Source organism: Perissodus microlepis, chromosome 17 (genome assembly GCF_051167445.1).
Source record: "Perissodus microlepis isolate ML-2025 ecotype Zambia chromosome 17, ASM5116744v1, whole genome shotgun sequence".
In the NCBI taxonomy this organism is placed as follows: domain Eukaryota; kingdom Metazoa; phylum Chordata; class Actinopteri; order Cichliformes; family Cichlidae; genus Perissodus; species Perissodus microlepis.
The window spans coordinates 14,489,113-14,510,069 of NC_140477.1; the positions used below are offsets into that span (position 1 = coordinate 14,489,113).

At 40.1% G+C, this 20,957-nt stretch overlaps 1 protein-coding gene across 11 annotated transcripts in view; it reads right to left on the reverse strand.

Moving 5' to 3' along the window:
- The window catches only part of magi2a (membrane associated guanylate kinase, WW and PDZ domain containing 2a), a 257,866-nt gene that overhangs the window by 112,229 nt on the left and 124,680 nt on the right, over positions 1-20,957 (reverse strand). The window lies entirely within an intron of this gene.

The following is a 20,957-nucleotide window of genomic DNA, read 5'->3' on the forward strand; positions in this document are numbered from 1 at the left end:
AAATCCACAGACCGTCTCCATGTAAGAATGGGCTTTGAACACTGTGAAGGGATGAAACTGCAGTTTGCTCATGTGTGAGCATCAGAGAGAAAGAGGGGTCAGCCAGGCATTTTCTATATTTCCAATAATCCCATGGGCTAGGTGGAACAGAGCTGAGAATCATGGGACGTGTTCTTCATGTCCCTAAAGACCAGGCAGCTCATTTCCCCCTCAGAGCTGGTTTGGATTATAGAAAAGGAAAAAGTAGAGAAGATTTCGTGGGCATAAAACATCCCTGAGTTTTGATGACTGGTCTCCGGGCTTAAAAAATAGTAATAGAGTTTCAAGAGTATTAAAAAAAGCAAGGAACGAACAGGAATCAAACATTTTCTTGTTCATTACATTCAGTAAAGGTGAAGCTGTAACACTGAGTTGAAGATTGAGTGAGTGATCATTTAAGCCACAGCAAAAGGGACTTTCTGTGCTGCACAGGTTAGGAGCTCCAATTTCTCTGATCACAAAATCCAAGCTAGCTTATTTCTTTCTGGCCTTGACCAATTGTAGAGTTTATAGAAACAACTACCCTCATTCTGACCAGCGGTAGTTAACAATATGACAAATTACTCCAAGAAAACAGGAAAAATCATGCAGTAAAATACTGTTTCCCATTGAAACACTATGTATTCTGGGCATATTTGCAAATCCCCCCAAAAGGAAAGATGTCCAGATCCCATACCAATACTATATATATTATCCTTTAGACAGCCTGCAACTACGTTATCTCCTGGCTGCAACTTTGTATTTAAGCTACTTTAACTGCTGTTCTAGTCAGCTGATAAGCTGCTCTGGAGACATCAGTAGGCACCTACTTTGGGACCATTTGTCACTTTTTTCTGACTTTTACTGACAGAAAAAAAATAATTAAGAAACCGATTGATTGTCTCATTGTATCACAACAGACCATAAAATCTCTATAAAAAGATGCTTTGATGTGTTAAAATGAACTAAAATGCTCTTCTCCCAGACAGTTCTTCAGTGATGGATGCAGGGAAGTGATGGAGAGGTGCAGGCAGGCCGTGAAAATATATCCCGCACCCCTGGCCCGATTATCCAGGGAATATAAACCAGGTTGGTGGGAGTCTGACAGCACATCATGATGGGAGGTTGTCTACTTGAGTGACAGATGGGAAGAGCCCTAAAAAACTGATGGATAGGTGAGAAAAATAGCTGAACAGTCATCCCTAGAGACCATGCAGGCTGACAAGCACAGGGAAACTAGTTAAATACAACAGTTCAGTTCAAATGAAATGTATGCTTAAACCTCCTTCTGAGATATAGTGTCGGAAAGCTTTATTAATGATGTTCCGGTAAGATATAACTTGATAAGTGTTAGATCGGTTAACCACAAATCTCCTTGTTCATCTAATAAGAAAAGGCCTTGAATCACAAATCATGTCAGTAATGGATGCACTTAATTAAAGTCTATTAATTCAGAGATTAATAAAAAACCTTTAATTAATGAAGCTAATAAGAAGTGCAGCTTAATGAGAACAGTAAGGCAACAGAAGAACATAACTGGGGAATCTGGTTGCAGTCCATCATAATATGTGTCCATTGTTTTTACTTGTAGGTCTCAAATTAAAGACTCTTGATCAATTGTAATTAGTGCAGCAGAAACAACAGTGACAGTATTTTGTGGTTCGTGTTGCTGCTCCACTGCTTGTTTGTGATGTAGGTAATGGGTTTCCAATTCTGGACTTGACCTGAGTAGGAATAGTTGGCATCATCTTTATCATCTTGGTGGCCCGACACTACTCGGACTTTCTGGAGTAAATCTAAGTTCTAAGTTCTTCTCATTGTTGGTAATGGCTCAGCCACACTAGAGTAAATAGAATGGAACCCCCTCCCAAGATTGTCATCGTAGGAACAATTGATGGTTGCCCCTGCGAAGTTTTTTGTATTCAGCAACCAACTGCAAGTAGTTGTAGCAATCAACTGGTTGGTTAAGCATGCAGCATCCTCAATCTCTTTTGAATGCAAGTTGACTGCATAGGTTGCCTGGTGAGAAGAAACCTGTCTCCAAGCAGCTGCAAACACAGAGTGTGAACTTTCAACACTTTTCCGTGACCTTTCGTCAAAAAATCCACCCATTCACACGCTGGTGATGGCAAGCTACATTGTAGCCACAGCCACCCTGGGGCGCACTGACAGAGGCGAGGCTGCCGGACACTGGCGCCACCGGGCCCTCTGACCCCCACCAGTAGGCAACGGGTGAAGTGTCTTGCCCAAGGACACAACGACCGAGACTGACCAAGCCGGGGCTCGAACCGGCAACCTTCCGATTACAAGGCGAACTCCCAACTCTTGAGCCACGATCTCCCCACAGTAGTGTAGAGGTTTGCCCCTCCCAAAAGCACAACTGATTCACTCATTTACTTTTCAAACCTTTTGTTTGCATGGGGCAACCAATCAGCAGAGAGATAGCTTAAAGGGTGGGCTGCCCCAAGCTAGACAGGTACTTTAGGTTTCTCCTTTTTTTCAGGACAGTAGATTGTGACAACCTGAGGCTGGGTTTGTGTCTCCTCCCAGAATTGAACTGGGAATATGTAACCCCAAAGTATTAACCATTACAACATGGCCCCACAAAGTCCAACAAAACTGGAATTATTTTGAAGTGTGAATCTAATATTACTGGAGCTAGAAATGAGTTTAATAATAATGATAATGAATTCCTTTAAAAATATATAAATTATCTATATTATTCAATTAATTTCTTGTTGGTTTTTTTGGTGCTCATGTAAATGAACAAAACTGAACAACATAAAGAAAATGAACAAACTATATAGAAGGACACGACATGCGTGATGAGCACTCAGATTAATGAAAACGTGCATGAGGCCTATTTTGTGCTCACCCTGTTAGCATTTTGTGCCCTTGATGTTCTAAATCTTGGCCTTGATGTTGTTTTTTTTCTATGTCTCTCTTTTTATTTCCCCATGAGTGCCTCCCAGTCTCTTTGGTGCACTGATCTTTTTCCAACACAAAAAATACGACAAAAGGGCAAAATAACAGTGGAGACTAATTAGGACAAATTCTGGGATACACAAAGGCAGATGAAAGAGATTTAGGAAACAAGTGAGAGCTCGGGAAACGCTGAGCTGGGTATTAAATCTGATCCGATCGAATTCATATAAATTGTCACTGCTCTTTCACTGCAATCAAGTGCACAGTGAATCTGAAATGTTGGCTTCAGGTTATTGCAAATTCAAACCAAACACAGAACACGAAGAACAACTGCAAAATGTAAAATAGCAGCAATATCGGTGGAGCCAAATGATGTAATACATTTTAGTGCAGCAGGTTTGCAGAATGTAGGCAAGGGTTAGGAATGGTTTTCAATCAATATGTGTTTTTTTTCCCCAATTAATTTATAATTTAGTTTATAAAATCACAAAAGCATGTCTAACAAGCTGTTTTAATTCATTTCACCCACAATCTAAGGCTCAGAATTACTCTGTATCATTAACACTGTATGCACATTCACCAGCTACTTTAATAGATACACCTTAATAGTACCAGGCTGGTGTTGGTGCTGCAAACATTCCTTAGAAATTTCGGTCCATCCTGACATGATCGTGCGCTTCCATGATACACCATTCCTTCCCAAAGATGCTCTGTTGAATTGATATCTGGTGATTGTGAAGGCCATTTGAGTACAGCTAACTCTTTATAATGCATTCATAAAGAGAAAGACATGGTCTGGACAAAGTACTAGACAGCAGGATATATGGTTGTTGGTCTGAAATACTCAGACCAACAATTTTGATGCTCAGTTTGAACTTCAACAGGTTATGTACATGCCTAAATGTATTGAGTTGCTGCCATGTGATTGGCTGATTAGATAACTGTATTACCGAACAGGTGGTGAGTGTAAGTGTTTATATAGGCTACCATATAAATGTATACAGACTGAAGTATTTATATCAACAGTATGAGCATATTGTGTCTAGTACTCCCGCAGTTTTATTTTTGGGCCGTTAGAAACTTAATCTGTCATGAAATCACTTGGTTCTGTCAGTGTTCAATGAGCCTGTCCTGCGGTCACATGGCCTGGCTTATTACCAGCTAGACTGCTACAGAGCATTGAGAAATATCGAATTCTTCCAAGTGTTCAAGTTACATGTTCGTTTTCATCTTCATTTTTGTTGTTGTTGTTTATTTATTAAAACCGCTGGAACCTCTGGTCTCAAAACACCTCCCTACAACATTTATTGTTAAGAGATAAACGATGGATCACACACTGGGAAGTGTCGGGCATTTAATCACACTACTAAGACGCAATTCTTCAGAAGTTTCTTCAAACTATTTAAATCCAGAGGTCCAGAAATGTATCAGTCTGTTTAATTTATAAACTTTTATACTGCATCTCACTGACCTTGCAAATCCATTATCGGCTCCTCATTCCTCCTAAAGTATTAAGGCTTGAAATTTAAAAGAGGAATATACTGCATAGATTTTCTTTCTTATTGAATGATCCTTTGGTCTGTAAAATGTAGGCAAATACTGAAAAAAGCCCATCACTTCCAAGAGCCTGATTTTGGAACTGCGAGGAGAGGTTTTTCTCCAAGGCAGCAGTCCAAATGGTACTTAACTTACACAATCACATTTGAGCATCTGGAATAAACAAAACCTTGGGATTTATTCTTGATCGTAACCTGGAAAATAATTGATTAAAACTGTCTCTGACTCAGTTTTTGAACATCTTCCGTGAAGAATCAGCTACTGCATAATTAGAGTTGAGTATTGGGTCATTATTGTGTTTGCCTAAGTAAACTGAAAAACCATCAAGCTTATCTCAGCTAGATGCATATTCCCCCCCCCCCCCCCCCCCCCCCCCCAACACCCCCTTCTCATTATTTTCCATTAATCTGCTCCAGACTTTGTATGAGACATTCTGTGTCAGGGAGAGGCTACTCAGAAACAACCTTGGAGACAGAGAGAGGGGGGAGAAGGAGGCAACAAGAGGAGGAGAACTGGTTTATTACCACTTCGCCTCTTTTTGATCTCTAATGGAACAGAAGATGTTTATGAATTTAAGCGAGGAAGAGGGGGGCAAGTGAACAAGACATACATAGACAGAGAAACCCCATCTGTTCCAAAAGTATCCCACATTTAATTCCAACCTAGTTTCATTAGTTAAAGCTTTCCTACCACAATGATCAAGTGCACTCCCTACCCCAACCGAATGATGCAGGCACTGCTGTGCTTTCACTATACCATGATGTCTGCACCTCGGAGAGCATCTGTCACAATTTTACATGCAGTGTCAGCGTGGGTTTGCTTCTCCGTGATTATTTCATATGTGCGTGCGTGTGTGTGTGGAAACAAATGTAAAGCGCGTCTGCTTTCATGTCCAAGCATGATACAAGCACTCTGACGTGCTGCGCAGCTTTTTCCAGAAAAGTGAAACAAGTCTTCACATCCTTCTGCTCCTGCTGTCGAGTGTGCCAGCATAGATGTGCGGATGCCTTTAGCTTTGGAAGAAAATGCTTAAACGTGTGTTTGAGTTTTTGTGTACTTTTATGGGATTGTTAATGAGATTTTTAGGGGGGAAAAAAACAGCATGCAGAGTATGCATTTGGGAACATCTTGGCAGGCATCTCAGCCGCATGATCACTGAGCCACAGTTGCAACTTAGAAATGTAATTGTTTAAATTTGGCAGTGCTGCACGTTATGTGCTCTTTTTGTCTTTTTATTTTAGCGATAATATATTTGATTGGGAGACAACAATGTTGATTATTGAGTATTAATTATGAACAAAATGGATGGAATACATTGTTCGATTTTTTTTAATGCTGTTTCATCTAAGAGGTTTAGATGATTGGATAGGACATAAACTGAAAGTGTGAACCACAGAGCTGACGTATTGGAATATGAAATGTTCACTTTTTGGATATTTTACAGACTAAAAAATGAAGAAATTTATTGGCAAATCAGGGCTAAATGTCTGCCTTTACTTACTTTACAAACTTTAAAAACTTAATTTAGTGTTTACCGTGGAAAACTTTAAGTAAAGCTGAGGCCTATGGAGATGTTGCTCATTACAGATATTAAGCAGGGAGAGAAATGCAGACGTTGACCTTCACTGGCTTTAAGAAAAAGTTAAAAGGAAACCAAAGTACTTGAAAGGGCAACATTAAGGTTTGCACTGAACGCAACAACAATCTATAACGCACAAATATCACCTTTGTGGTTATTGTAATCACCTCACTAATAAAAATACAATAATATTCTGTTCTTTGTAAAGATTGCTGAACACTGTAATGCCTTCAGAAAAAACACAGTATTTTTTATATATAATAACATAATATTTTATAATATTAAACTCAGAGCTTTACACTGCAGAATAACAGATTTCAAGTAAATGTAGCAGCCAGCAGTTTACTGTAACTTATTAGGGAAGTTTGTTCATTTATCATGTGACATTTGTTACAGTAATCACTGATGTCGCCGATTATTGATACAGTAAATAATGTTTAGCCAAAGCCCAAAAACAAACCTTGATATTACGCCGTCATCATGTCGTGCTAATCCATCTCTCTAACAGCCCCTGTGCCACTAAGTCCTTCATTTAGTGGAGCAGCCACTGTCCGCTATGCTCCTGTCTCATTAAAGACATTGAAATATGGTGGCATTTCACATGCCGCCGTCACATTAAAAAAAATCCTCCACAGGTCGAGGGGGAGTGTACGAGTGAAGGTCAACTATGTCCATTTTCCACCCACACATGCATATACTCACTAATGTGGCAAAGACTTTAGAAACACTGTTATAAGAAGTCCAAAGTTCACCTATTTAATCTTGGTTTGAAACTCACCAAAGATTTTCCAATGATCGTAATTTGATCACTCACACTCAAAAAACTAGCCTTAAGAAAGTCAGCAGTTGGAACTAACAATCACTTTAATAAATCAATGAATCTGCCCAATGCAATTATCTTAATAGTACTTTCAAACCTGGAGCTATCTGGTTTACCATCACATAGGAATGTTAGATTGGATCTGTAAAGTTTCAGGGAAGATTAAAGCAATTCTGAGAATAAGAATCAGTTTTTTCTTCCCCTACAATATCGAGACTAAACTTCAACAGTAGTACTGCACGTGATTTGGTGAGCTGATGATCACACCGGCTTGCCAAGGAATGTATGTTGGGTATTTTACGTGTAAAAGAGAAGATGGGAACTATGTTCTTCCCTTGCAGCATACCACCCTGCTGTGCTATATTAAATAGGAATCAAAGAGAAAGGTGGGCTTGAGCTTTGACGGTTGACAAAGCCATTGTTCATTATCTGCCTCTCTTTGATGAGTATCTGCTTTCAAAGAAGAGAGCAAATTATGCAATAGCACTCCAGGAGCCAAGGGGCCAGCATGGCATTTTCCAGAGTGCCTCTTTTCTGAGAAGAAGTAGCGCACAGATGAAGTCAGCATCAAGTGCAGGTGAATTTTTCCAAAGTCACTGGGCTGAGTGACCTCTGATCACAGCATCTGCACAGCTGCTATAGCATTAGGCGGAGAGCAAGGAGGGAGACAGGTAAAGTGCTTTGGCTATTTTGTGATCCGTCACAAACGACGGTACACTTTAAATGTCTTGATGGACCATCTTTGATGCTCCACTGAGTAGCGATTACAGAGCACTGTGTCCATTCAGCCCACATGGGTCAAACTACAGGGGGACAAAGAGAGATCTGTGGCAGTAGAACAGAGAGACAGAGAGAAATGCACCCTGGAGGCAAATAGACCCATATTAGCTAATTAGCTTCCGCCGGTGGGCTACAGGGGACAATGACATGTGAAGTTATTTTCTAAGGCGTGTTTTTTAACCTTATTATAGCCCTCTAGGTTGAAATTCAAAGTGCTCATTACCTCTGTGGGGGCTAAAAGTCTGAAGTCTGACAGATGGATCGCCATTATCTGTTATTTGGCTTTGTCTGTCATTGAGGGGCAATTTTAGACAGTCACAGGTGTACGATAAACCCCAACCTGCTCCTGCTATGAATAAATGCATAATAGATGCATAAGACTTACACAGGTGTCATGTGACTGAATTTAGCAGAAGAAGTTAAGTAACAAATGTTTATGAGATCAGAGATGCCCAGTGGTCACCTGAGAGGAGTTGATAAATAGATCTCCTGGTTTTGAAAGAAAAGGGGAAGATATTATAAGTCATTTTGTTTGTCACTGTCATTTCATAATCATCTGGTTTAGTGTCTTGACTCATACTTTACTTTTAACCATTGAGATTCTTGATTAATTATATAGAGTGCCCCAGAAAAGGTTAAACATGCATGAAAAATGAATTTATTTAACTTGAACTGCTATTTATATTGTCTGTGTATATTTAATATAATGTAGCTGCTCTTAAAAAAAATCTAACTGCTACTTGGGATTGGCAACTTGTGCAACAATAGGGTGGCTGTGGCTCTAGAGGAATATATGCTTGGGCACAATATTGAAGTGCAATAAATCAGTGTGAGTGTGTGAATAGACACCATTTAATCACACAGGTCAGGAAACCCTGGAAACCACCAGTTGCTAGGGTAAAATGTGGATTCTTCTACTGGTTGGCTAGATGCCGATAACAGTCATTCAAACTGTGGTCATCAAGCCATGGATGACCTCGGCCAACTACTTGCCGAGGAGTAGCAAAGCTTGAAAAAGTGTGATACAAAAAAGGAAACTGAAAATTTCAAAGTAAAACTTGGATGCAGCAATAAGGAACAAAACCCCACTAGGGTTTATATACCTGGTTTTAGAACTGAAGAAACTACTCAGATGACAGGTGAAACGTCTTCAAGAAGTCCAGTTGCTTTCTTTCAAAGCTCCTTAGACTAACATGGCTGGATGGCTGTTCAATGAAAACTCTCCCTTTCTGCTTTGCGTTGCAGTTTTCAGTTTTACTGCTCAGGGGTGAGCAACTGACTAGTTTTTGCAACAAGTCAGTGTGTTTCATGCAAATGTGTGACTGCAGAAAACTGCGACCAAAGCAATCACCAGAAGGTGATTGAAGATGCAACACCGTATGCCTCTTTGAAACAAATTCAGCAACTGCCAGCAACAACTTACCAGCTGGTTGGGGAATATACAGTTTACCAACTGATCTCTAGGCCTGTATAAATGAAGCCATATTTAATAAGTGGACTATTGTAGTGGTTTGATCAATACAATATTAGATTTGCTATATTGGTTAAAAAACAAGAATACATTTATTTTGAAAATCAACCACAATAACAGGAGTAGTTTTATCCCAAAGCAGCAAAAACTCACTCCAAAATCAGTCTCGATGTGGCACCGAATCTAATTTTAAAAATCAGATTACATATGTGAAACACAACACTTCATTTTGAACATCTATATTTGATCTGCAAACCTGACAAATATGGTTTCATCTACAGTTTATGACACAACACTACAGAGTGACAATATTAAACTTTCCATATATTTATTCATAACTGTCACTACACATATCTGTGGTAAAATATTCCAATATCAAGGCTCTTTTGGAAGATTACAATGGAGCTTTTGACTGCATTAAAGGAAGCTGCACAAATCCCAGCTTCTTTGCAGTTCTACAATACCTGGTAATATGGTGACCTTGAAACACACACTGACAGGTAAATTGAATTCACACCACATACAATGGATAAGGCTTCCTCAAGAGTCACCATGTGACCAAATTTAGCTGTGAAGTCACTGAAAAAAAAAAAACCCACAGGGCTGTGGAGATGAATCCGTTTTATTTCTAGCCTTATCTTCACAGCACATCGCATTATTCATGTCTTCATCTCTTCATCTCTTTTTCATCATGTGCCATTCACAACGCCGCGTGATGAAAATGTCTCACCAAATAAATATAACACTGGCTTCTCCTTGTGGGAAATTGCAAACGTCCAGGGTGTAAATATGCACAAATATAGTAGAAATATATTACCAGAGACAAATGATATGCCACATTAAGTTAAAAGCACAATTTGTGGAGATATTGGAAATCTAGTCATAATATATTCTGTATATAGTTCACTGTGCCACCACTCCCAGGCTTGCGGTGTGAATTAAATATAACTGTCATTGTGTTTCAAAGTCAGGATATTGTGTGGAAGGCTGCGAAAAAAATGTGATTATAATATAATTTGTGACATGAAGCTCAGTTTCTCTACGAAAAAAACAAAACACCCTGAAGGTTTATTTCTGCCGTGAAAAAGTGTCAGACTACAGAAGTGTTGCTTTCTCCAGGACAGAGACAGAGAGGTAGCGCCTTGTTGTAACTCCTGCTTTGTAATGCTGTAAATACGCTGCTATCTGGACGGCTGATGCTGAGAAGGAGCAAAAGATTACGTCCTAGATTTTGCTAAGCATGAATTATGCTGGAAGTAAGACATCAACAAAGCGCTCCCCAGCCCGGTTTAAACCTGCCTGCTTCTTCTTTGTTTGTCCCTTTTTCCATTACTTTCCTCTTTGTGTGTGTGTGTGTTTGTGTGTGCATGTGTGTGTGTGAATGAGCTCAGGAAAAGTTAATGAAAGCGTGAAAAGCAAGGTTGACTGATGCTTGCAAGTCAGCGATAGAAGTAAAACATCTCTAGAGTGCGGCGGCGAGTCCTTCTGGGGATGCAAATGAAGGAGGAGAGGACCCTTTAAGTATGCACATGCGCACACACACACACACACACACACACTCTGTCAACAAGAGAGGGTAGAGTAATAGACCATGAAGCAGACAGAGCTGGAGAACAAGTGAGGCTTTGATGTGGAGTGATGGACAGGGCCAAGGCAAGACTACACTGGCATATTAGCAACAACTTTTGAAAAGACAGGAAAAGGAAAGAAAACAGGAGGAAGAGACTGAGATGAAGAAAATAAATATCGATGAGGGAATTACAAAAAAGAGAGAAAGTCTTGGAGATAGATGCATAGCAGATGAGAAACACCAAAGATATGAGGATGACAGGAGAAAACACTGGTTGCAATAAGTATTTTCAGTTTTACTTGTGCTCTTTTTCAAGCAGTCGGCAGTTGAAGATTTCTGAATTCGAACACGGGACGTGAGTAGAAAGGAAAAGGAATCGAGTAGTGAACACGGTGTTAAAAAAAAGAGGAAGGAAGGAGAAACAGAAGACACCAGCTTCGAGAAAACAAACATATTTGTGAAAAGAATGCGGCTGCTGAGAAACTATTAGCTTTACATCTCAATCATTCATAGACACGGTTGCAAACATAGCACTCATACATAAACCATAGCCTGAGCCCTCAAATACATATTTCATGGGTCACATCTGCGCTTAAGTCAAGAACTACATAATTTGCCTACTTGGATCTCATGATTCACCGTCGGAAAAAACAGACAGTCATGTTGAATTAATGAGAAAACCCAATGTAAGTGACTAAACGGCAGGGGTTAAAAGGGGGCTGAACGTTTCCTACTGGGGCTTGTCGACACAGTGTTCACACTGGCCGCCGAGAGCGCTGGATCCTCATCTGCTTTGACAGCGCTCATATAGAAGCCATTACACAAACATTTCCTATGGGGATGACCACACAGCGAGAGCTGTAGATCAATCTGAGCTTCCCACAATCCCTGCAGGAGATATGTCAGGGAGATGAGGATGAAAAACGCGTAGAGGGAAAGTTGAGAGAGGACAGCATCAACTGCAACTTTTGATGTAGACGAAACAAAAGAGTATGAAAATTTGAAGGGCGGCACACTGTTCACACTCATAATGGCATAGTTACCGTGTAATAAAGAAAAGATTCCTTCCTTTCAGGACTTTTAGTGATCATCGCCTCGCCGCAAAGAATGAAATGGTTTTTAAACAGTGAAGTAAATTAAAAGACAGGAATGGTTTTTAATATCCAGTCTCATTTTGGATCTAACATACCCAGATTTATCAAGCTCTGCAGCTACAGAATCCTCAATCTTTTATTCAGGCCCTGCATTAGTTAGTCTCTTTGGCATCTATCTCTGACACTGCGAAGACTGTTGTTACATATATAAACGAGTGATAACTCTGCTAGAAAACAGGCTGATTGAAAATCCTTAAACCAATGAAATAACTGCAAAATGTGACATCTGTGGAAACAGTGGTGGTGAACCTTTCTCACGTTGAACGCCGCTAAAGTACGAATCCATCATATATAGATAAAAAGCTAATAAACTGACAACGGGACAGACTCTTAATATTCTGTATCCCAGACCTTTGCTTGCAGGTGACATTAAGAGCAGTAGCAATAGCAGTTATTTAGCTGACAGACAAAAATAGTTTTTATTTTTTCTTATTCTGCAGCAGCAGCAGGAGCAGCAGCACAGCCCACCTGCTGAGTAAACTGAGTCAGGATGGGGTTAATGAAAATATAACTATAAGTCCTACAATCCTTCAGGGTGACAGCATATCCTAGTTCTTAGATCAAAATTAAAGCATGTTTCTAATACTCACTAAAGTCTTGTCTGGTTCAGAATGGACGACTGGGAGTGACTACCCACAGAGGCACCACCGCTCTATGTGCAGCATGGCCTGATTTAGATTTCTGCTGGGAAGCTTTGTGGAGCCTATGACACAACATTACCAGCATTTATGCTTGTGCACGGTGAATTATGTGTTAATTACTTTGTGGTTATATCCTGGTGTGGTATATGTGGAGCCAGCCGATAGGAGCAAATAAAATGGTGGGATGTTTTTTTCCCCACACTTTGCTGTGGTCAGTTTTTGTGGATTTGTCCCTCGAGTTTTTCCACTTCTTTGTACATCCCCTCACGTCCACTCCGATAGTTTTGCCAATCTCTTTCCACTATGATTATTTTTCGTTGTATTTAACGGTCAACTGTAAGTGGTGTTACTGCACAGGAGAAGTGTTTTAAAACCTGACCTCGTAGTGTTGAGTGGCACCAATCAACTGTAGAGTTTCAACTTCCTCTGGCATTAACATCAGCAGTAAAACTGTGTGCTGGGAGCTTCATGGCAGTACGTTTTTTTTCATATAGTGTATTTTAAGATCCTAGTATGTAGGTAAAACATCCACAGGCAGACATCTACACTTCTTAATGATCGGACTGTTCAGAAAAGGATTATCCCTAAACTTTCATATATCCTTGCACATGCTAGTCGTATTCTCGATAGGGCATTTAGCCCATTGCACACCTACCTTTACATTTTGAAGCTACCTCATTGCACGGCAAATTGATTTTGGTAGTATTTCTTACTCCATTTAACCAGCACCAAGCTAATTAATTACCTTTTGTGAAGCTTTAGCTGCTGGAGCAAGTGATTACATAAATAGCTAATAGAGCTGTTCATAGTGATGCGGCTCTTGTCAATTTCACCTATAAATTCTAAATAATGTGAATCATCGAGGTACGGGTTGTCCTCTGTACCATCTTACAAGCTGAGTTACACACGTTCACTGTCATTAACAAAAGACTGGATGCCTTCCACGAGCACAAAGCTACCTGCCAAGAAGTACGAGAGAGACAGAATGAGTGCAAGTGGGGGATTTTTATTGTTGCTGTTTTGTAGCAATGAAGAGAACAGGGAAATACTGAGACAAAGTAAGTACGAAACTACTTGAATAATAGTAGTTTTACAAAGTAACACAATAAAGTAACTTGGTGAAGAATAAGAGCTGCTTTGCAGAGTAACCAAGCAGTGGCCAATATTCAAAGACACACTGTCATACTACTCTTTTGTAAAACTTTTGCCCAAATGGACCGTAAGCTTAATAGTGACTGATTTGATAAGGTAAAATTATCAGCCTTATGCACCTGCAGATATAACTTGATAATGATTATTGAAATCTCTGCACTAATGAGATTTCTGCTGTGCTAAACCAAATGATTTTAAATATCCAACCAAACATTTCTGGACACACGCTCTTTTTATAAAAAATTAAAAGTATCTGTATTATTTTGATAATGTGCAAAAGTATATAAATATAATAGATGTGTTGAGGATTAAATGATAGAAATAGTAAGTCGAAATTGGCTTGGCAAGGAAATAGCGTTCCACTGGTGCCATAAACTAGCTAACTGCTATGTCTGTTTATTTAAAGCAATGTGGACACAGTAATAGGGATATCCTCAGGGTCCAAGCCAGTATAAACTCTGTAGAAGGCTTGCATTTCCTTTTGCTGATCATCCATCAAGTTGAAGTCCAGCCAAATTTACTGTGAAAAACTCAAGAGAACGATTGGCAGACTTACAATACAGCTCTTGAGAACAGCGCAGGGGGTAAGGTGGAGGATCAGAAGGTGAGAAAGCAAAAAATTATTTAATAAGCTCCCTACCCCAGGAAAAAAAGGTACAAAAAAAGTGGCAGAGAGCAACTTGTGAGAGTGCTGCAAAGCTGAATAGAGCCTGACAGGTCTAAATGAATGTTAGCCTTGGCCAGGTCTCAGAGCTGAAGGTCTACATCTCATCACCTGAATAATTCACCTGCTGGGCTACTGATTCACCCCTTGGCCTCAGTATGATATAACCTGACTCTGTCACTAGGTCGCTGCCACTGAAACAGTCTCATCATAATCGCTAGGAGTGAAGTTGTTGGTCAGAAAAGTAAAAGACCCCAGGAGAAGAAATATGACTATCCCATTACAAAGCCCAGACAGGACCGATATCCCGTGTTATGGATGGTTTCACCCCCGAGGCAGTAAATCTTTCTGCCAGGCTTGGTCCAAGCTGAAAGAACAACAAATTATTATGAAGAAAAGTCTTTATTAAATGTATTATTTTTGACAACTAAGTGGTCAGTTTAGCTCTTTCTGTTCCTTGTTAGATGACATGATAAATATCACTACATACATTATGTAATTATTTATATGGTATATAAGCTTGATTGACAACATTCTGCTCAAAGGACTTAGGTAAATGTTGAGCTATTATTAAAATCCTACATTAGCCAGTCCCAATCCACCTGATGTGTAATACAGTGTAGTGAAAGACTGGAAATGATCAATAGCACACGGTTATCTACGGGCGGCTGTAAAATAGTGGATTGCAGTGTGACAGTTTAGTCCAGATTCAGTGCTACCAAGTGTATACTGACACTAATCTGGGAACCCATGCTTACAATCTACAACAAAAATCAAACAAAAAGACATTTATCTTTGTGTTATTGCTATGTTTTAGAACAGGTTAACATTTGTCCAAGTCTATTTAAAAGCAATAATCAGACGCAAGTGCTAAAATGGAATTTAGATGGTTTCTTTACAGAGGTTTGTTCAGGTGTAGTGGGGAAAAATGACTTTTCTCAAAATAACTTCCCATCTGGTTTGCAGATATCATTGCTGCTTTCTAAGCCACAGCCAGTGTTACATATCAGCTTTGAAGACTAGACTGACTAATGGCCTGTACCAGTGCAAACCGCTTATCTGGTGCTAAAGAAAAGCCGACAAATAATAAAAAAATCCAGCGTCAGTTTTGTATTTGAAAGGCTAAGACATCGTTTTTTACAAGGTGTGGCATACATATTTGTAGTAGCTTCCCTTTCAGAGTGAAAAGTTTTGGGAGTAGGGTATAGGGTAAGTTTTTTTGCAGTGAATGTGACTGCAAAAAAAGCATTTTTACTTGTGTGACAGTTGTTGCCATTAACATTAATCTATTTGGTGAGAATTAATGCTTAATTTGCATAGGTGGATTCCTCAAAGCAGTGGCTTTCCCAGAAGTCCTTATTTCTTAGGTAGTACCTGTAAAATAATCCAGAATGAATGGACACCTATGGAGATGTATCTGTAAATTGCTATATTTACACGGTGAACAAACGTGACAAAGTTTGTTGTTTTTAATAGAAGAAATCGAGACACAGATCCATCTCCTCTGTTTTGATACGACCACACTCTCCTGCTATAGTACAGCCACTAAGAGAAATTGTCCTCCTGCAATCACTCATCTAGAAAGGGATCTTTGACAAATTATGGTATAATGATATTCATGGGATTTGAACAGGGTCTCCAGATAGTCACTGGTAAAGTTAAAGTAACGGGGGTATTATTAGTTTTGAAACTGTTTGGTCATAGTACAAGGAATTTAAATTCTGTGATGACAAGATGAAATTTTGTGAGGAGACAGTAACCAAAGATATATATTGCAGTAAAACTACACGCCTTTAGAACTTGAAGTCAGGGGTTCTGTATCCAGTGAGGGTCCCTAGGCTAGACCTCCACATGCTAACCAAGCCTAGCTCGGAAATGAGTGGGAGAGATAAAACTGAAGCCATACTGGTTCAGACGTCGCCTTCCTGGCCAAACCGACTGGCCAGGAAGTGACATCACTGGAGTCATGACAGTAACTCCTTCACAAGAATCAATCCCAGCATCTTTGAAATCCACCAGTAAAGCAAAAACATACACAAAAACCAACAACATGGTCCAGCAACTACATGCAAATGTTCCTTGTGTTGTGTTTGTGTCACATACAAATGATGTCATGAGAGTTTCGGGCCATGTTTCTATAACAACCCCACCCACTTTGAGATGATACTCAACTGCATTAGAAAACGACTAAAACCTTGAGTCCAGCAGGTACTAGTGGAATAGAGGCATACTGTATGTCTCTCAGCTGGCTTGAGAACACCTAAGTGTCCAACCAGAAGAGCTGCAGGAGGTAACTGGGGCAAGGGTGATGCAGGCAATTCTGCTTGGACTGCTGACTCTGAGCACATCTTATATTTTATCATTACAATGAACTAAAATGGAAAAATGTTAATTATACGGTGAAATGAAAGCGGTTAATAGAGCCATGATATCAAGAAGCAAATCAGCAGAAGATTAAAATGTATTAATGAAAACAAAAAGAAGGAAATACTCCATCTTAGACTCGGGCGATGATCCAGGTGGGATAAAAGGCTTGAATGGTCTGCAGACGATTTTCAGATTTTGATGAGCTGTAGCAATCTTAAGTTTGCGAATGGCTGGACTAGTCCAAGACTGTTTGCTTAGTCAGCGCTGGCTCGATCAGCACAGAATGTTAAACACTTCTGTGGCACCATTTACATTCATGAGATGGACAGAATACCAGAAACAATATAATGAAGCACAACAGTGGACCTCACTTCAGCCTCAGACCCAGCATTAAGGTTTAAAACATAATGGGCAACTCAGATAGAAAGGATATATTATGTTTGCTGGAAAAAAAAACCCACGGGGTATAGACATGTATCCTGTTAAATAACAAAAGAAACAATCAGCTGTAGCTGATCAAACAGTCTTTCATAAACAAACTTTTTTTTTAAATGTAGTCTCTGGTGACAGCTTCCTTCTCCATTAGCCCTTTACTTTTCTTTCCTTCAGAAGTTAAAATGGATGAAAGCCAAAAGTGCTTGTTAAACTAATACCACAATTACTCTTCGGCAGACAGTTTCTTTCTGCACAAGCAGACGTTAAAAGCAACACGAGCTGGAACTGTTAGCTCGCGTGTTGCAGTTCACTTCCTCCCGACAGTGCTGATCAAACAAGCCATGTTTTCCTAAGAGTTACGTGACGGTCTGATAAACATGCTGCCTTATACTGTACACCATCAGGGCTTTAGATAAAAGAGATCTTAAGTCTCTACACAAAGAGAAGACAGAATGACAGGCAAGGCCACGCTGCTTTTGATTAAAGGGCAAGTTCACATGATTAGACAAGGCAGTGCCCACTTTTATCACACATATATTCAAGTAGAAGCAAAAAGATGACATGACACTGCCTATGCATGCTAATAAAGCAAAATTAGGAAACTAAAAAAACAAAAGTGTCACGCCTTTTAAAAAGAATTAAAAGGAAGACAATAACTGAGGCAGTGGTGGAGATGAACACTCTTTTCAGTGCTCAGACTGACAGCCGAGTTTCTGCTGTCCTGAAAGATAAAAATCTGGCAACAAATTACAGCATACAAGGGGTGAATCTAAAATGGTTTGACTTAAAAGGAACATAATGGCATGCAGGCAAACAATATACAACAGAAGAAGGCTACAGAGCATTAGGGAAGGACTCAGAAACAGATGAGTGCATTATTAGTGAGTCCTCAGTATGAGCTAGTCTAGGAAAGTAGAAACTGCTGACAAGAATTTCTAAATCAGTCATTCTGCCAGTTTTATATAGATTCAAAAGTCAACATATTTTTTATTGTCATTTTTCAGCAGAGGAATGCATGCCAAAATCTAAATGTAGTCATTTCTGCTACTCATAAAAAATAACAAAACAAACACGTTTTATATGCTTCAGGAAAAAAGGGTTCAGAGATGTTCTGGGTGATTAGCGTCACCCTCGGTAGAGCCTTTGTGCTCCTGGCGATCTCGTAAAATTCCTGAAGAGCATTTTTTATATTTGCATCTGGAGAAATGTAACAGCAGTGGCAGATGTACTGATAAAATCATATAATAAAGCAGATGTGTTAACATTACTAAAGTCCACATCAGGTAACCACTGTCCTTCTAAAGTGACTGCATTTAAGCACCAGACACTGACGATACGAACAAAGAGCCCATCCTCCTACTCCCACTGGAGTCTTGTATGATGGATTGTGATGGAGTTCGGTGTCCAAAAAGACGCGGGGACAATATTCTTAGGTTTCCAAGCTGACTTAGCTTTACTTTAATCAATGTCCTCACAAATGATTTATTTAAAAAATGCCACAAGTCATTTAGACAGTCAGTCATTCAGCTTAAAAACGAGAAACCAAACACTGTTATATATATATGACAAGAAAAGCATCATAACCTCTCATACAATAAGCTCCAAAAATCTATTTCAAGTTTAATCAGGATCAGTGTCCTGCTAAGAGTATTTACGAGAGGAGAACTTAGCCCAACATATCAAGGCTATCTTCCTCCTGAAACCTTGCCACCTCTTTCATGTTTTTATGACATGATCCCACTCTTCTTGTGTTTCAGTGATCAGCTCACACACAAACTGTACTGAGCCCGGGCTGCAGTAAAGAGCGTGAGTCAGAGAACATTAGAGTGCAGCGGATTCAGTCTTGAGGAGACACAGCTGAGACCAATGCCAGTGCCGCATTCAGCAGAGGCGAGACTCGACATGGATTTCTCACAGAAGCACAAACTACTTGACATTTGACTTTTCTTCCTGCTGCCCCTGACGTGGGCAGAAAAGGAAAGCTAAGGGGAGTGCGTCAATTTTGTAGTGGCAGAGAGGAATGGGAGGCTGTCGCACAGGATGGAAAACCTCGGCTAAATGCTCTCATCCTGGGCGCAATCAGAGCGTAGCACAGGAGGTGGACGCTCAGGTAGCGTGTTGATGAAGGTTTCCTGTCATCATCGCTTGTGAAAGACTAATTTTATGGTAAATGGTCTGTATTTGTATAGCGCTTTACTAGTCCCTAAGGAACCCAAAGCGCTTTACACATTCAGTCATCCACCCATTCACACACACATTCACACACTGGTGATGGTAAGCTACATTGTAGCTACAGCCGTCCTGGGGCGCACTGACAGAGGCGAGGCTGCCGGACACTGGCGCCACCGGGCCCTCTGACCCCCACCAGTAGGCAACGGGGGAAGTGTCTTGCCCAAGGACACAATGACCGAGACTGCCAAGCCGGGGCTCGAACCGGCAACCTTCCGATTACACGGCGAACTCCCAACTCTTGATCCACGATCGCCCCTCAGATCTCTGTATCAACAAACATTAAGGCAAAAGCATGTTGTTTGGATGTTTTAATGGAAGGCTGATTGTCATAATAACCGTAATAACCTTCCTCTCGCTTTTCCGAGCTCAGTCTCATTCCTTTACTCACTTTTTCATCTCTTTTCCTATTTTCTGGCTTTTTTCAATCCTCTCTTCTGCCCTCTCCCTCTCCCTGCAGACAGAAATGTTCAGATGCTGGGGTCTACATCGATTGTAAGAACTTCACAAACCCTTTCATCACAAAAGCCCTGATTCAACAAAACCAGCTGCACTGCATCAAATGTGAGAAAACCAGCAGGTAAACAGTACAACAGTCATTAGACAGGTAATTAGAAAGCAAGTAGAAAAGGCCTAGACAGGTGAAAATCATGAACAATGTGCTTCCAATGAGAGACACAAGATTGCAAACTGATGTTTTAAAACCCTCATGTTCTTTCTTAAGTTATTTTTCTGAAGATACAAGTCTCTGGTCTGAATTCTGACCTTTAAAATCAACAATTTAAAGGCCGTGTTCAGCAGGGATGAGGTGACTGAGAAATTCAGGGCTAAAACTGATGCTGGGCTGATGTCAATACTGATGTCTTTTCTGTCTTCGTCCCTCTTCTGTGCCAGGCAAACAAAGAAATCTCTATTTTCAATATACAGCTAATCTAAAGTCTTTCCGTGCTTCATTACCCCAAATTCCTAAAAGTTAATGGGATACAACAGGTGCAAACATCATCCGCCGCCATTGCTCATTGTCTATTCGCCATCAACACGCTAAGTATCGTCAATACGTTCACTCTGTGTTAAAAGCATTTTCGGGTTATATCAATAACAGGCCTAATTATCATGGTACTGGTTGTGGACTCAGGAGCTTGACTGGTTGTGTTTTTGTTAATTATGAAAAATTCTTTGTTTGGCTTGCTGTTGTTCTACTTCTCATTATTGTACATGGTGATGGAGTAAAGGTCTATTGTTTCGGTCTCTGTTCTGTGTCTGTTGTATCTGCCCATTGAATTTAGCCATCAGCATTAAGGGCTCGCTTTTTTTGTTCTAAACTTTGCGTTCTGTGTTCTGCACCGTGGTTCCTCTTCACCCCCACAATCCACACAACCACCAGATTATGATACTAAAACATATTGCTACGTCTATAAATAAAGGAGAGGCTGAAATGGAGGTGGGTTGCAAAGCAGCTTGCAGATGCAGCAGGAACTGTCAGCGGACTAAAGCAGCCTTAAAATCACATGATATAAGATTTGCTAATGGGACATTAACTGATGTGGGCTGGCACTGATTTCAGGTGGTTTCCTCCTTTTTTTTAAAAAATAACC